Below are 6395 nucleotides of genomic sequence, written 5' to 3'. Positions count from 1 at the left end.
CAAGGATGAGGGGATACGATGACATCTCCTGAACAAAGAAGTTCTGATCATCTTTCACATCCCCTATAGTTACCCTTACATTTGGACATGCTGCATAGAGCTCTCCAGATGAGTTATTAGCTGCTTTAATCATCCACCCATGATCTACATCCACCATTGGCCACTTACATTTGCTGTAGAGATTTTTAGCCATAAGATTTATTTCAGACCCATGATCAATTAGAGCGACATACAGCTCTTCCAAGTCACCTATCTTGACAAGAGTCTCAGTGGTTGCTCTTGCCCAATGGCTCCTGGAGTAATGACTCTTTGTAAGAACTTCTTTTTCATCATCCTCTTCCACAAAGCGCACTTGTCGTGCCCCATCAGCAGAGTGATTACATTCCACCACATTTTCTCTCTCTTCCTTTTGCTGTACCTGTACTCCATGAGTCTTGGAAGTGCTTGCCTCCCCTTGTGATGGAATAGATTCAATTATGGATTGCCTTTTCCTTCGTATAATATCAATTATCTCATCATGGAATTCTTTCTTTGCAATCCCCAAGACTTCCCCTAGTGTAAATTCCACCCTGCTATTTAGAATCCTCTCTTCAAGCACCTTTTTGAGATCTGTTGCGGCTTCAATATCAGATTGAAGCTTGTAGAGTGGACTTTTCCCTTTACCCTTCTCCTTCTCATGCTTCATTTTTGCTGGCACTTCTTCCATTGATACTTCCTGTGGAGGTCTGCTATGCGGTGGAGGCATATGTGATGGCCCAGGATCCTTCTTCTCACTACCACGAGTAACCCTTTTTAATGGCCCTCCTTCCTCATTTTCCCTCTTACGCTTTTCCTCTACGTGTGTCTCATTATTCTGGCATTTTGCAATGTAGGCATGAACAGATAAAGAATCCACAGGCTCCTCCCAGCCAGTCTCAAGACGTATACAGTCACCTGCCTCATGCAGAGCTTGCTTAGACACCTTTTTTGATGCAATTAATTCCATTGTTGATGGCCAAAAATCTTCATTCTCATAATCTTCATCATTCTTAGATCCCTGCTTTGATTGTCCAGCCTTTAATCCATAGGTTGCTGCTTCAACCATAGAGATGGCATGACTAGCAGCCATATCCTCAACCAGCTTTTTCATCCCTCCTTTCCCAAAGTTTGTGCTTAATGGAAGACCAGTCTCTGTAAGGTGGATTTTACACAAGTTGATTTCTGAGGGCTTCTTTATAGCTAGCACAATCTTTCTTTGCATGTTGTGGGTCATCACACCATATACATCTGTATGTAAACCCTTCTTTGCTTTGAGGCCTTTGCATAGAAGCCTGCCCTAATGGTAGCCCTTTTTCCTCAATCCTGGACATCTTCAATTTTAGATCTCGCATACCCTTAATAAGCTCATCCATCGGCCCTTCTACCTTTGGGATTGTAGCAGCTGGTTTTGGTAGATTCTCTGGGGTAATAGCAGTTATAGGAGTTGCCGAGCTCATCACCATTTTATCCCTCCTTCGTTGCCGCTTTGCTAGCATGGTGACCGCATCCTCAACATCATTCCAATCACTCTTTAGTCCCTGCTCTGTATCCTTATCCTCAAGGAGGATTTCCAGTTTCTCTTGGAGATCTTTCCCAGCTGCTTGTAAGAAGAGCTCTGTTTTTTCTCTATCCAAAGTTGTGCGCTCTATCCTTGACAGCTGGGCATAGCGCTTCTCAAACTCTCTTAGCAACTCTGTGGGCAGAAATTCCCATTTTGGGTTTTGTGACCCATTCCAAGAAAGTTCGTTTGGTCACTCGCTCAGAATCCTCCAAGAAATATTCATCCTTTAAAGCAAGCTTGAACTCCTCCCAATTTCTGCCACCATGTGCTATCTGCAATCCTCTTATGCGCTCTCTTATTTCAGGAACACATACCAGCTCAAAACTTTGAACCATATCCTCCTCAGTCACCCTGTTTAGCTCCATTTCCTTTGTGTAATTGCGCAGGTACTTTGTGATATCCTTACCATCAAATTGATCCACCTTTTTCACAATTGATTGCAGTGCTTTGGTCGTGGAAATTTGACCCCTCTCAGCAGCTTGCTGCTGTTGCATATACATAGTAAACATCTGAAACATTTGCATAACTCCGGGGTCAAAATGAATCCCCTGACCCTCAGGATTCTCAGCCATAGCTTCCCTGTGTATTTCACCACACTCTCACCCCAGCAGTTTCACGTCGGGTTCACCAAAAAGCTGTCGTGACGTGGTCGGTGTCGCTGGGAAAGCGCGAGACTTCTGGCTGTGAAAGTAACTTTCAAATCCCAGCAAAGAAACTCAACATATAACTCTTCAAGAAGAACCACCAGCAGAAGCTTTTCAATTTAGACAAATGGGTACAAGCTTACCAAGACATCAACACATGGTCTCATCAATGCAGTCATGTAGTATATTATTTTAGAAAAGAGTTTTGTGAAGACCAGAGACAAGTAGTGTACATAAGTCACCAAAACACAACACCTATGATATTTTAGCCTCTATGAACCTCCCAGTAGCTCTGCATCAGCCTGTCACTTCTTATGTGTTTCCATCAACGTCATAATCATCAACATTACCATGGAATGCATCAAAGTCCACAACCACAAAGGCATCAATATAGTTTTGATAAAAAACCATTGGTAGCCAAAAGCTTGACCATAGCAACCCACTATACTGACCAACAGCCCGTCAATATGCCCACTTGAGCTCAACATCAAAAAGGAGTGCCTTAACACCAAGCCCTCAAGTCATCACAGATACACTATCATTTGTTCTTCGTTGAGGAAAATACATGGCCTCATCTCCAACGATAACACCATCATGCATACTTCCTTGAGGAATAAGAAACTGTGAAGCTCCGTATGGCTGTAGCTGCGCCAGTCACTTTGCTTCACTCGCTAATCCTCCCATGATTGCAGTTTCAATATTCTCATGCTCCTCAAACACTCTGAAGTAGCCCGCTTGCGCTCCACACTCCCTAGTGCGCTGCTCTACGAGGCGTCTGCTATCCACCCCGTCACCTCACCAGCTCTCTGCCAAAGGCGGTAACCACCATAATATACACAGTCACACTAACCTTGGTTGAAGCCGCCACCAGTAGTAGCTCGATTTACTTCACACGAACCCACGACAGCCAGCCTCTGCTTTGTGCTTGTAGATGTCCACTACTGCTCCACTCACAAGTACCATATCACTAGAGAGTCCAGCCAGACGGCATGCGCATGAATTTTGCAGCAGTTCTCTTCATTTTTCGAAAGTTTCTGGAAGCGTATCATTAGAAGCAGCTTAATTTCCTCTATAATTTGAACTCCTACAAAGCTTGAACAGAAGATAATCTCAACTTTTTAAAATCTCTGGTTCATCTGCTCTCTGGTTCTGAGTTTTTTCTATTTTCTGCATATCCCCCTTCCACGAGAAGCACCGCCTTCTGGTTATTTCTCTCCTTTCCCCGCAAGGAAATCGGGCGCACCACTTTTGCAGCTAAATTCCCGTGTTTCCCCAGTTCGAAAAAACTCATGCGGCACCTTTCTTTTTACATTGTTTTCGGATATTTCTTCTTTTGCTGCCACGCAAGCTGCCCTCATAAGCTTCAATACATATGATATGTCTATTTCTCATATGTAAAACGCTTGGACCAATGCTACATCAAATATCATGTTCAAATCAGTCTACTAAAACCTTCACATGCATGACTTGTGGGACCTTCGACATCATATATGTGCTTCAAGACACTACATCACCCATTGTTTTGCAACTTTGGGAGCTTCTTCATGATGATCTTGGGCTTCATCTATAGTACCTTTCTTGAAAAATATGCATAAGTTCCATGTCTCATTGGTTTGGAAATGATGATGGAAACGGATCTTCATCCACATCGAGGGGAGTCCATATCATGCACATGGGTAGCCATTTACATCATTCACATAGCCCTTTTACGAGCCACCATACCATCATTTACATAGCCACACAGGCCAAGTATATAACTGAGTGATTCCTACTACAAGGTCTACCATAAGCATAAGGCTCCATAATTCACACCACACTCATATACAAAGCTTCAAGACCAGACTCAGCCTCGGCTCGTCTTATTGAACCTCATTTACAATATGAACATATGTACATGGGCATCATATAATGACTCGTTATAGCACTTAATCCCATGCATCTAGATTTGCATTTGATAGTCTCATATGCATGGTTTCACACCATAGACGTGCCACGGCACGACAACGTGTACGTGGGTGAATCCATACATGCATAGGAGTATTGGTTACATCGTCTTATTGATATAAATTATTATATGGATGTTTATTTTTAATCAATTAATTTATTAATTGATTGGCTTAGTTGATGTAGGTGCAGATTATTGGATTAGATAACGGAGGTGAGTTGGTGGTGGTCAAGAATATATTTTATGAGATTCAACCTTGGGTGTCGACAGACACACGTGTCCAAAATGACTATTATGAATAATCTAAGATTGATTATTATTATTATAAATATCTTCATTCAAATTAAAATAATATGAAATATCAAAAGTAAAAATAAATATACTTAAATATCACATAATACCAATATATGTATACTAATTGATAGAAAAAGTAAAATTTTCTTAAAATATACTGTCTAAAAGCCTATTTTCACATACAACCAAATTTAATGAAACAGCCCGTGTTCAATTGTACACTCACACTATTCTCGTAATTTTTTGTATAAACTTGTTTATATTCTAGTGGAAGACTAGAGAGTGACAGGCGCTACAAGTTGCAAACCTATACCCTCATACAGGGAGCTAGGATAGGCTAAGAAAGGTAAGCGTCTACAGGGATCCAGGACAGGCTGAGACAGGTAAACGTCTACAAGGAGTATCATTTTCTTTTACTTATTTTCTTGTATAGTTTCTTTTACTATTTTTCTCCCTGTACCTTCATACAAGGAGCTAGGACAGGGTGAGACAGGTAAACGTCTTTAGAGAGTATCAGTTTCTTTTACTATTTTCCTTGTATAATTTAATTAATATTTTATACGTTTGTGTGTGAGAGCAAGAGAGCTCTATTAAACGTGATTTGTAAGAATTGCAGGTTCATTGGATAAAGCTCTCCTTTCTTTCTATATTCTCTTTTCTTCTCTAATGAGATGAGATATTGTCTCCAAAGAGATTGATTGTACCAAATTACTTCATATCTTAATAAATCATTGAAATACTCATGTGTGAGACCGGGTCTCACATATGGGGGGACAAATTGGACCCAATATGGTGTTTATATGTCTCTATGCTTCATTTTCTTATAAAATATTATTTGAAGTAAAATTTTTCTTATTTTGATTTCACTTTGTTCCATTGCGCAATATATATACAAGTAGCTTGTGTAACCAAGCTACCTCACATGTTAAAGAGTATAACCCCTATAGTTATAAACCGTCTTACTACCTCCAACTCACTCCTAAAAGAGAATATAAGGCTACTAGTAGATCTTCTATTTGAGACACTACCAACCCAATCTGTATTTGTAAACCTATGTACATTGTATATGTACTTGTACTCTCGAGGTGCATAGAAAATTCCATAATGAATGGTGGACTCTATGTACTTGAGTATCCTCCTAGCCACATCTAAATGTGGCTTTCCCAAGGCTTGCATAAACTGACTCACCAATTCAATTGAATAGCTCAAATATGGTCTGATGATAGTCATGTAAATCAAAAGTTCTACCTTCTATTAAAATCGATACATAGTAGGATCCTTTAATAGACCATACATGTACGATAGAAGACCTACACTATCATCCCATATTTAGACAACATATCCAAAGCATATTATCTCTGCAAAAGCCAAATACCATCATGTGATCTAATCAACTCTATACCCAAGAATTATTGCATCTCACCCAAATCTTTAATTTTAAACTTTTTCTCAAGAAGCATCTTCACCTCACGAAGTCCATCATCATTGTCACGTGTGACAATCAAGTCATCAACATAGATGACAATTAGCATTGTCTCCCTATCTGTCTTTTTCACATAAAGTGAGAAATTAGCACTGGATATATGAAATCCAATAGTGACAAGATACTCACCTATCTTGTCTGACCATTCTCTAGGTGCTTGATACAAGGAGGATTTGGATAATCTTGAAAATAAAATTTGGATGTGCACGATCCTCATATTCTCCATGTAAACTTCATCTTGTGAGTCACCATGTAAGAATGCATTCTTTACATCCATCTCGTGTAAATACCATAATGTAGTCTTAGATCTCATGGTTGCCAGCCTAGCAACCAGTAGGCTAAATGTCTCCTCATAACTATAGCCTTAGATCTCATGGCTGACATCCTAGCAACTGACGGGCTAAATGTCTCCTCATAAATCAATGCCATTTGTTTGTGCGTATCCCTTAG

This window comes from Cibotium barometz, chromosome 15, assembly GCF_041138505.1.
Source record: "Cibotium barometz isolate CiBa-2024 chromosome 15, ASM4113850v1, whole genome shotgun sequence".
Lineage (NCBI taxonomy): Eukaryota > Viridiplantae > Streptophyta > Polypodiopsida > Cyatheales > Cibotiaceae > Cibotium > Cibotium barometz.
Note: the sequence above shows the minus strand (reverse complement) of the source record.